The following is a 12,469-nucleotide window of genomic DNA, read 5'->3' as shown; positions in this document are numbered from 1 at the left end:
TAGATGGGATCTATCCCTCCTATATGACAGGAGAGACATCGGTATTCTTGATAGAGTGAGACCACGAAGTGCATGGCCATGCCCAAATGAGTCAATATAGGATATTGAGCTCATTTGATTTAGTGAGTCTACTTGGAGTTCAAGATTTAGATTGGTCAGAGGATGACACGGTCTATGCCTCACATTGATCAATCTAGATGTCTAGGATAGAAGGACACTTATCATATTTTGTGAGGAGTCACAATTAGTAGTCACAAGGTGATGTCGGATCTCGACATTCTTGTAACTTGGGTAGTAATGATGTGTTGCTAGATACCGCTCATTACTTATGCTCCTAAATGGGTTTAGGGCATTGCCAACGTTACAAGAACCTATAGGGTCACACACTTAGGACAATTAGATGGAGATTAGGTTCATATGATGAACCAAGAGGATTAGATTCATTTGATGAATCAAATTGGATTAAGAGTAATCCTAATTGGGCTAACTTGAGTTCGACTCAAGTTGATTCATGTGTTCAATGAGTCTAATTTAGATTTTGATTCATTGAATCAATTTAATTAAATGAATTAGATTCATTATATTAAGTTGGCTTGAATCAAATGATTGGATTCGATCAACCATAGAAGAGATTTGGTCAAGTTTGACTTGACTTGAGAGGAAGATTAAAAGTCAAGTTTGTCTTGACTTTATGCCACCTCATTGGTGAGTTGGCATTGATGTGGACCAATGATGTTACTCCACATCATCATGGGTGCCACCTCATGGAAGTTATATAGCCATTCTCTTTAATGGCTTCACATTAATTGCAATTAATGCAATTAATTTGGGGTTACAATGGAGAGTGGCCGACCACTATTGTTTGAATGAGAATTCAATTTTTCATTCATGTGTGCATTTTCTTCCTTCTTCCTCTCAAGCTCTCCCTCTCCTCCTTCCTTGGCCGAACCACATAGGTGCTAGCACACCTTGGTTTTTGGTCATCTCCACCTAATTAGTTCGTGTGGATACTTCTAGAGGAGTGCCTATTTTGACACTCTCGAGATCCGGCACCGTTTGGACGAGCGGGAATGCGAGGGCACGCATCGAACGTATAAAATGTTTTCCCTTTGTAGATCTACTGTAGATCGAAGTTTAAAACTCGTACTCGTATTTTTGAAATCTATCCTTCGCACGAGATCCAGTGGCATGGGTGATTCGGGGTTTCCGCGACGCGAAAAGCGATTTTCGCGGCCCGAAAAATCCAACAGAAAGCTCTCTACATCCACCCCGGGATTCAGGAAAGGGAGAAGCTATAATCTCTGCCAAAGATCTGCCCGAAGACCCGGATGACAAGGTACCCTTCTCGGCTCAGATCTTGAGGGAAAACCTACCAAGGGGTTATCGGGCCCCGAATATCGGAGAATACGATGGGAGCAAAGATCCAGAAGAGCATCTGCGAAAGTTCAAGAACGCGGCTATGTTGTATCAATACAGCAATGCTGTCAAATGCCGAGTATTCCTACATACCCTGTCGGGTTCGGCGCAGAAGTGGTTCGATGGATTGCCCCCAGAGTCCATCAATCGCTTCTTGGATTTCAAAACGGCCTTCTTACGTCGTTTCGCCAGCAGTCGTAAGTATCAAAAAACCGACCACTGTCTTTTCGCTCTTAAACAAGGTCCGACCGAGCCTCTGCGAAGGTATATCAATTAGTTCAGTCAGGTGGCCAATGACGTTCCCTCCGCCACCTCAGAAATACTGATGAGCGCCTTCTCCCACGGATTGCTAGAAGGGGAATTCTTCAGGGACCTCATCAAAAACCCCGCCCGAAGTTTTGATGATGTGGTGGAGAGAGCTTCTTGCTACATCAAAGTGGAGGAAGCTCAGGCAGCTAGGAGGAAGGCCGAAAAGACAGTGGCCCCTGGCAACCGACCTGAAAGGAGAGCACCACAGCCAGCTTAGCTTCTTCAGCGCGGTCAACCCAGGCCTGCCCCTCAGCCCGCTCAGGGAGTCAGACCAGCTCCACGAGTTGCTGCCATACACGCGCCCAGGCCTGGACCAAGGGGAGTACCATATTGCACATATCATCGGTCCAGGACGCATGATCTCAGTAACTGCTTCCAATTCGCCCGTGACTCCAGGCGAGCTGCAGAGCAGGGCTTGCCTCCCCCGGAGTTAGCGTCCCAAATACAGAGGATGGAGGAAGAGTGGGCCGCAGCCGGACGTGCTCGTCAGACCCGGCCCGACCTAGCCCGTCCTTCTGACCAAGCTGGTCCGGCGGAAGATCGAAGAGATGTCGGGGAGCTGGAAAACCGGGGTAACACTGCTGTACACGAGATCGGCATGATTTCAGGAGGGCCCACTGACGGGGACTCAGGCCGAGCCCGTAAGTCACACGGTCGGCGGTTATATGTGGGAGTTGTGGGATGCAGCCACGAGCAGGCGTCTGGTCCTGTTATTAGCTTTGGGCCATAGGATTTGGAGGGTCTGGAACTACCCCACGACGATGCTCTCATAATCAAGGCCGTTATTGCTAACAGCCGAGTGGCTCGGGTCTTTGTGGATACTGGGAGCTCGGTCAATATTTTATTTAGAGCTGCGTTTGAGGAGATGCAGATTGATGCCGCTGAGCTCCAACCCGTAACCACTTCTTTATACGAGTTCACAGGTAACGAAGTCAAGCCCATGGGTCAGATTAAGCTGGCCATATCCATGGGTACTGAGCCACTGGTGCGCACCATAAGGAGCACCTTTATAGTGGTAGATTCTCCTTCCTCCTACAATGTCATCCTGGGAAGGCCAGCTCTGCATGAGTTCAGGGCTGCTGTCTCCACTTTTCACCAGAAGATTAAGTTCCTGGTCGGCGAGCGGGTCGGAGAAGTCAAGGGAGAGCAGAAGGTGTCTCGTAGTTGCTACATCGATATGGTCCGGGTGGAGGCACGCAAGAGCAGGAGGACTCAGGATGGTGGTGTGCACGCTATCCAAGAGGAGCCCCTGCCTATTGCCGAGGAGCCTATCTCTTGGGAAGAGATTCAGTTGCATACTGACAGAACAGAGAGCATCACTCGCATTGCTAGTGACTTACCGCCGGAGCTTAAGTCGGAGCTGATACAGTGTCTGACCCATAATAGGGACATTTTTGCTTGGTCCCCGGAAGAACTGCCCGGAGTTAGACCAGAGATAGCTGAGCACAAGCTGCATTTAATACCTGAAGCCAAGCCAGTCAAGAAGAAGAAGAGAAATTTCTCTGCCGACCAGAATAAAATTATCCGAGCTGAAGTGGATCAGCTCAAGAAGGCGGGACATGTTCGGGAGGTGCAATTCCCGTCCTGGCTTTCTAACGTTGTATTAGTAAAGAAGCCTAACAACAAGTGGAGGGTGTGCATAGACTTCCACGACCTCAATAAAGCCACCCCCAAAGACTGCTATCCTCTCCCGCGGATCGACCAGATGGTGGATTCAACTGCTGGCTGTGAGAGGATATGCATGATGGACGCTTATCAACGATATCATCAGATACCCTTAGCCAGGGAAGACCAGGAGAAGGTTAGCTTCATAATGGCTGATGGTACTTTCTGTTATACGGTCATGCCATTTGGACTTAGGAATGTCGGGGCCACCTACCAAAGGATGGAGTCAGATCAGGCGGAACGTCGAAGTCTATGTTGATGACATCTTAATCAAGTCCCCCCTGGCATCCAGTCTAATAAAAGATGTAGAAGAAACCTGTGGGACTCTGAGACAATATGGTGTAAAGCTGAATCCTCTAAAATGTCTGTTCGGGGCCAAAGGAGGGAAGTTTCTGGGATATCTGGTGACTGAACGAGGGATAGAAGCCAATCCTGAGAAGGTTCAAGCACTCCGAAACATGCAGATCCCTCAGAATCTGAAGGAAACGCAGAAGTTAGTAGGCAGGATAACGACGCTGTCCAGATTCATCACCAGATCTGCAGATCGAGTCGCGCCCTTCTTCAAAGTGCTGAGGAAAGCAGCTAAGTTTCAGTGGACGGAAGAGTGCACACAGGCCTTTGAGGAGCTAAAGCAATACCTGGAATCTTTACCATCGCTGTTCAAACCTGTTGTTGGTGAACCCCTTTGGGTCTATTTATCAGCCACCCTCGAGGCCGTGGGGGCCGTGCTAGTTAAAGAGCAGGACCATGTACAACGGCCAGTGTATTTTTTTAGCCATCTATTGAAGGGGGCTGAGTCTCGGTACACAGCCCTGGAGAAGTTGGTTTACGGACTTGTTCTCATGGCTCGGTGCCTCCGACCGTATTTTTTGGCGCATCCTATTACCGTTCTGACCAACAGTACAATGGGTCGAGCTCTCACAATGGTGGAGGTAGCAGGTCGGCTTATCAAATGGGCAACCGAGCTAGGGGAATATGATATACAATATCATCCCCGAACCACGATCAAGGTGCAGGCTCTGGCGGATTTCTTGACAGAGGTTTATCAAGCGGATTCGGAGGAGGTTTGGAAAGTTTATGTAGACGGGTCAGCTACCCATCACGGAAGTGGTGTAGGTGCACTTCTAATATCTCCATAAGGAGACATTATGCAGCTGGCTGTACGGCTAAATTTCAGAGCTACCAACAATGAGGCAGAATATGAAGCCCTATTAGCAGGTCTGCAAGCAGCTCGGCATGTGGGGGTAAGCCGAGTCATAATATATTCAGATTCGCAGCTAGTAACTCAACAGGTGACCGGACATTTTGAGGTAAACAACGAAAAGATGCAAGTTTACAAGGAAGCCTATGAGAAGATGAGGAAGGATTTTAAAGAAGTCACAGTCACTAAGATTCTCAGGGCTGAAAATGAAAGAGCGGATGAATTAGCTAAAATGGCCAGCTCCCTGACCACTTGGGTACTTGACAGATCTATAGCACAGACCTTCCTTATAGCTCAGATAGATCTACAAAATAACCTGGGAGGAGTAATTGATTGGAGGGAGCCCATAATAAATTTCCTCCAGCAAGGAATTGTACCAACCAACTTAGAAGAGGCGCGTATGCTCAGGAGATAGGCCCATTCTTATGTTATGATTGGAGACCAATTGTACAAAAGGTCTTTCTCCAGACCTCTACTCAAGTGCTTGAATATGAAAGAAGCAGATCAGGCCTTGCGGGAGATACATTTGGGGTGCTGTGGCAATCACGCGGGCGGAAGAACGCTGGCTCGGAAAGTACTACTGGCCGAGTATTTCTGGCCCACTCTGCAAAAGGATGCGCAGAAGCTGGTGAATACTTGTTTGTCATGCCAGAAGTATAAGAACTTGACGCACCGACCCACAGAGTTGCTGAGAACTTCTATAGTGTCTTGTCCATTTGACCAATAGGGTATGGATATTGTAGGACCCTTCCCGATGGCTACAGGGCAGAGACGCTTTTTGTTGGTAGTAGTAGATTACTTCTCCAAGTGGGTAGAGGCGGAAGCTCTGGCCAGAATTACTGAAGATGCGGTGATCCAGTTCTTGTGGAAGAATATCTTTTGCAGATTTGGCTTACCTCATAAGTTAGTATCGGACAATGGCAGACAATTTCAGGGACACAAGATACAAAATTAGTGCAAGGGGTTCGGCATAACTCAGGCCTTTACTTCGGTGGCTCATCCTCAGAGCAATGGTCAGACAGAGGTAGTCAATCGAGAAATAGTGCGAGGGCTCAAAGTCAAGCTGGATCACACGGGAGACAATTGGGTGGACGAGCTGCAGAGCATTTTGTGGGCTTATCGTACGACACCCCGAGAAAGTACAGGTCTGACACCTTTCCGTTTGGTATATGGCAATGAAGCAGTGGTACCTCTGGAGGTCGGGATACCATCCGTCAGAAGAATGATATATGACGAAGGGAACACAGAGCGACGGCTGGCCGAACTAGATTTCATCAGCGAAATTCGCGAACAAATAGCTGCCAGGCTGGAAGCCTATAGACAGAGGATGAGACAGAACTATAATAGAAGGGTGATCCCCCGATTCTTCGGAGAAGGAGACCTAGTCTGGAAGCAGGTGAAGCCCTTAGGGGAAGTGACAAAGTTGGCACCTCAATGGGATGGACCATACAAAGTTATCAAGAAATTGGCATCGGGGGCTTATTATTTGCAGGATGCTCAAGGAAGGAAGCTAGACCGACCCTGGAGTGCTAACTACCTACGGCCCTATCGGGTCTGAGGGGTGCTGGCCCTGTCGGTGTAAGCCAGGTCAGGCGAAGGACCTGGAGACAGTAGGATAGGCAAATAAAAACTCAAAAATACGTATGTACATGTAAAAATCTCATCAGTTTAAACAGTTGGTACAGATCATTTAAAAGGGGCAAAGATCTCATCCGGAAAGCCTTGAATGATTTTGTCTTGATCCAAGAAGTCTGCGGGAGGGATGGAGTCCAAGAAGTTCGGATAACCCCAGCCGCCGTATAGGGTACGATTGCAGAAAAGCGTGCCCCGGCCTGGGATAAAAATTTAGGAGAGCTCAGATATGACATTCGACTCCGCAGGCAACGATCATTCTCTCCTTCTTGATAGACCGCCAGGGCAGTAGATACTCCCGTCAAAGCCGCCCAAGACTGGGATAGTTCCGCCCTCAGAGCCCTCAGTTCAGCTCCTTGAGTTTCCAATAGAGCTGCCTGAACCTCCAATTTATTGTTCCTCTTCTGCAGAAGGGTATCCTTGGACTGTATTTCCTGAGCCTGGTGGGCTAGTTGTTGCTGATACCCTGCCACAGATGCATCTCTCTCCTACTTCAAAGCTTGGAGTTCATCCTTGACCTGCACCAGGGACCTTTTCTGCCGGTTGGTCTGATTGGTTAAGGCTTGGATTTCTGCTCGCAATGCATAACTAGCTTGGGCTGGGTCATTCAGTTGCCGCTCTAATTCAGAGACTCTCTCTTGGAGTTCTTTGCTTTGATAATGGAGGTCGTGGAAAGATTGGTTCAGAACTAAGGATTCTGCATGAGTCTGATGGAAGATATAACCTTCAGTTGGGACAAACTAATAACAAGTGTAAAGTAAGGAGTATTTACTTTGGCCCAGGACTTCGAGAACCTCTCCATCTGGACTAATGGCGGCGCTACCCATTTGACTCATGCTCTCTGCCCACAAACTACCGAGACAACCTTTCATCATCAGAATGCTCGTGGGAACGTCATGTCGCTGAGCTAAAGCAGCTTCAGAAGGGATAGTGGTTTTGTAACGATAGCGGGCAGAGGAGGAAGGTCGAGAAGGGCCGGCGGCAGAACCAGGAGGAGCAGGAGGTGGCCCTGGAGTGTGCTCAGTTGGCGCTGTGTCATGAGGCTCGCTTGAGCTAGTTTCCTCAGCAGTGGTAGGGGCGGAGCGGAATGTCGCTGGTCTTCCCCTGTAAGGGTTGGGGGAGGCTACCAGATAAATAAAACAAGAAGGAAGAGGGGAGGGGTGTTAGAGCCAGCCACGGTGGCAACGGGGAGCAATATGATAGTAAAAGGAACAGGATCGAGTGTCTGTGAAGTCAGACCTGGTCTCCGACGCCGTCTGTAAAGCAGGGGCTGGTTGTCAGAGTCAGAATTATCAGAGCAAGACTGGTCCTGTGAAAAAACTGAAGCACCCCTGTCTGTGGCGCCCCGACCGGATGAGCCTCGACTTGCACGATGAGAGGCTGTGCGAGCACGTCTAGAGGCCCGGGAGGCTCCTCGGAAGACGCGTCTGGCCAGACGGCCGACTTGATCACGACCCCGACCTCGGCTCGGGGTGGCGGGTGAAGGAGAAGCGTTGTGTGATGCGGGGTTGGAAGTAGGCTGAGTCGTTGCCCCAAATGAGGTGGATCCAAGATGAGGGAGTAGCCTCCTCTCCAAGATTGCCTGACCGCGCCGCAGTATTTCCAGATCACTGAGGGGCAAAGGCAAAATCTCTGATGCGCGATACAAAACCTCAGCTGTAGGTACTAACACGAAAGGTTATTCCAACAGAGAAAATGATCGAAAGGGGGGGGCTCAACACGAACTTACCTAAGGAGTGCGGTGTTTCAGGGGAAGGGGGGCTCAGCCTGAAATAAGAAAGTAGGTCGCCAGACAACAGCCTCGTCAGATTCAAGCGCCAATCCTCCATGCGGGTCACAGCCACAGTAAAAGGAAGGTCCATATGGAAGTCTTCCAACGCCGGAGTCGGAGGTAGCTCAGATTGCCATCGCAGAGGCCAGTCTACGTCCCCTGGAAACCGGAGAAAAAAGAACTTTTTCCTCCAGTCAGCGCTGGGAGGAGGGAGAGGAGAGAAGAAAGCAGTGTGACTACGAGCTTGGACATAAAAAAGACCGTCAGCGTGCCGAGCAAGAGCGAAGAAGCAGTGAAAGAGAGGAGCTGACCAGGAAACCTCACAAACTTCGCAGAGTATTACGAAGCCACAAAAAATCTTTATGGAATTGGGAGTCAACTGACCTAGGGGGATCTTGAAATAGCGGCACACTCCAGATAAAAAAGGATGTGGGGGTAGGCGAAGGCCAGATACAAATTGTTCAGTAAAGAAAGTACAAGAACCAGGCGGAGGATCGAAGTATAGGTTCACACCAGTAGGGATGATGGGGCGAAAGCTAACAGGGATTTCATAAGTATACCTTAGGTCATCCCAATCCAACTCAGCAAAAGTCGAAGCACCCGGGAAGTGCTCCGCTAACAGGGAGAACCAAGAAGAAGAGGTCATTGCAAAAGAGATTACCTCCGGAGAGAGAAAGAGCAAACGAGGAGAAGAAGCCTGGAGAAAAGGAAGGATCTCGGGGAAGTCTCAAGGGAAATCGATCTGCGGCGGTGACGTCTGAGCGCTCCGTGGTAACGGCGAATCATGACAGAAGGAAGAGAGTAAGAAGATACTTATAGGTATTGCGGAGGAAGGACATTTTCATAAATCGACAACGGACGGTTGATATAGGGGCGGAGATAGGCAGGGAACGCCTTGTGAGGATCCTCGAGAATATAACCAGGGGGCATTATAGGAAAGGCAGGGGGCTCGAGATACGAAGTGCCTCGTAAGGACAAAGGTGTACCGAAGGGCCATCAGAAAGACAGGCAGATCAGATCAGCGGGCTTCGTGGACATGCATCAGAGACAAAAAGTAAAATCTAGCTCTCGTCGAGCTCAGTATAGAAGCAATTATTGGAAGAAGAGCAACGTAGCAAAGCACAATAAGCAAAGGTGAGCTGATTACTAGAGATCAGTGGATTAACAAAAGCCGTGGACGACCTGCTAAGAAAATAGGCAAGCCAAGGATGCATGGAAGGGAAGCAGTATGACCATCCAGATATAAGGGCGGATGAGTATATTCATCAAAAGTTTAGCATGACCACACAGATAAGTACAGTCATGAAAGATTCAGCGTCAGCATATAAATGTTAACATTACAGCATGTTTCAATTACACAACATCCGGGGAAGAGGGTGCAGGGTCATCGGATACCAACGGAAGGAGCACGGGTTCGGCCAGCACTGTGGAGGAAGACGCAAGATCAGCAGACGCTTCAGGTACAGTAGCAGGAAGAGCCTGGGCAGAAATATCGATAGAAGTCTGGTCGGCCGCTAGGGGGGAGCCTTCAGAAGAAAAAGTCCATCATCCGCTTCAAAGGAAGGAAAGGTTTCCTGCGGCAATTCCCTAGATAAGCGAGCTGTGTCTAGAAAAGTGGCAGGGGGCGCCGAGCGTAGAAAACCTTGCTCGAATGCCTGCCTGACCCCACCAGCGACCCCGTGACATAGCAGCAAGATCATCCAACTCCCCAGCTTGCGGAGGAATAAGGAAGAGCGGATATAGGCCAGTCTGTAGGTTTTCAGCCGCCCTGGTTCGCCAGCCTGGTACACTTCCAAACCGTTCTTGTTCTCGGCAGCCTCAGCTCGGGCCACGGATAAGTCGTTCTGGCTCTGAGATGCTGCTTCCTGGGCCTTCAACAGATCTGCTTGCAAAGATTGAAGAGTGGCTTGGCAAGTTTCCCATTGAGTTCGCATGGTGGCCTCCCGGGCAGCGGAAGCAAGAGCCAGAGCCTGGGCATCGGCCAGTCCAATTTGCAAGAGCTCCTGACTTTGCCGTAACAGTGTTAGCTCGGCTGATCGGGAAAGCAGCTCTGCCTCTTTATTCTGCAGTTCAGAAACTGCCGCGCGATGGCGCTCCGCTTCAGAAGCCAATGAGGATTCACTCGTCTTTAAAGCCGCCTCCAACTCTTGTAGCTTATCGAAGGCGGCATGGGAGATGGCTCGGGCAGAGGCCGCAGATTCCCCAGCGGCACGCAGATAGGCATCCAAATTTCCAAGTGAAGACTCAGGGGGAGCTGAGGAAGCCACAGGAGGCTCTAGTTCCCGAAGGCGGGCCTTGAGCACCGCATTCTCTCGCTGAAGCTCGGCCGCTTGTTGAACGACACTCAAACTCGCAGAACAGGTCTGCAAATGGACATAGGAAGGGAAAGGGGGTTACAGAAATGTATGAATACCCAGGAGAAGAAAAGGAGCTTACCGCTACCTAGGAACGGGCAATTTGATCAAACCCCTCCAAAGGGGAATTGCTCTCCCAGAATTGACGATTGGCTGATTGCCAGGAGGTGGCCAGGTCCCCTTAGAAATCAACCCTACCAAGGATGGAAGATAGGGCGGCAGCGGGTGCATAAGCCGGATCGGTCTCTGAGGGAAGTCTCCAGGAAGCCTCGAAAGCTAGCTCCGTGGAAGGCAGTTCATGGGTCGGTGTGGCTGAGCTTGTAGGCATAAGAAGAGGAGAGGCTGAGGGAGTCATCGAGCCCTGGGGCTGATCGCCAGAAGATGAAGGCGGGGCAGGTAATAAGCTCTGGATCGGTACCGGAGCTGTCACGTCTAATGACAGAGCTATAATTTCCAGATCAGAGGCCTTCTCCTGGGCCAAGCTTGTATCCGAGGACCTAGAAGAAGAGGAGATACCAACTACGCGTTGACGGCGAGAGGATGGCGGAGAAGTTGCGGTGATCGGTGCCACTCTTTTGCCCTTGCGCGCGAGACGCAGCTTCATAGTAGGAAGGGAAGAGGGCACTTGTCCGGTTGGTGGTGGCTCAGTTGCAGGCACATGTCCAGCTGGCGGTGGCTCAGTTGCGGGTTGATCAGAGACTCGGAGTAGGGCTGAGTCTGCAGGGCTGGGGGCAGGTGGTTCAATAAGCATCAAGGTGGCTACCACATCAGAGGTTTGGGGTTCCAAAGGCTGCAGACCGACGGAAGCAGCGGGACCAGAAGATAGGCCTTGTGTTAACTCTTCGTTCAGAGCTTGCAGAACGACCACAGATGGCTTTTCCTGGCTGGCAAAAGAACGGAGAATGGCAGCCACTACAAAGATAAGAGGAAAAAACACCTCAGTTAGCGAAGAACGACATATAAAAAATAGCAACTTACCAAAAGGAGCTCCGATTTTTGTTAAAACAGGGCTAAGACCAAAAGCGTACAGAATGCCTTCTAGCATCAGCAGGGACAAGCGAACAATAACACCGATCAGCTTGTCCGAGGCTGTGGAGCAGGTAGATTCATGAACATGTGTGGGGAGGTCAGAAGGAAGGATGGAACGCCATTGGGAAGGCCCAGCTAAGGGGACGGGGGGGCTTAAGAAAGAAAAAGCGAGATCTCCAGCCTTTATTGGAAGAAGGTAAGTCATCAAAAAATTTATAGCCCGGCTTGGCCTATACGTTGAACACCCTCGGCTCCGCCCGCCTGAAGGAATAGAAATGATGGAATAGTTGAGCGGTCAAGGGAATGTGATAAATGCTGCACAAGATGATTCCGCAGACGACTCGGAATACATTAGGGGCAAATTGAGAGATACCAATACCGCAATATTGACTCAACTCGGAGAGAAAAGGATGTAAAGGAAAGCGAAGACCGCCTAAGATTTGATCCCTAAAGACAGTGATAAAGCCTTCGGGAGGAGAAGAAGGATGTTCATCTGGCGAAGGGAGACGAAACTCATATGCGGCACCTAGCCCCAAGTTGGATTGAAGTGAAGACAGGTCATGATGGTCTAAATCAGAGATGTAGCATGAATACCAGAAGACTTCCTTACCATCCATGATTATGAGGAGTAAGCAAGTGAGGGGGTCGGAGACGAGAGGGGTCACAGGTCGGGCGCAAGCAGGAAGATGAAAAGTTGCACTACCATAAACGGCCATGAACGAAAGGAAGAGGATAGCGAAGCGTCAAAGTGAAGACGGTGGACTGCCTTTATGGTTTATAAAGTCCATTCATTCCTAGGAAACATCGAGAGTCGAGCCAAGTATCTTTTTAGGTAATACGCCCCAGCGCCGTCTGATAGGAAGTAAGCGTCAAAGGGTGCGAAAACGGGTCAGAAGCTAGCGTCAGGAGGCGTAAGAAGTAAAGGTGTCGAACAGGTGTCGTCCCGAGAAGAAGTGCATTAAGGATTGGCATGGCAAGGCAATCATGAAGGGGCGTGGCCTAAAAAAGATGCATTCTTCATGAAAGGCCCGAGACTAAGCGGGAAGTTTCATAAAGCTGCAGAATCCAGACAATTCAAAAGGGCCGAGAATG

This window comes from Zingiber officinale, chromosome 6A, assembly GCF_018446385.1.
Source record: "Zingiber officinale cultivar Zhangliang chromosome 6A, Zo_v1.1, whole genome shotgun sequence".
In the NCBI taxonomy this organism is placed as follows: Eukaryota; Viridiplantae; Streptophyta; class Magnoliopsida; order Zingiberales; family Zingiberaceae; genus Zingiber; species Zingiber officinale.
This window is presented reverse-complemented; position numbering follows the sequence as displayed.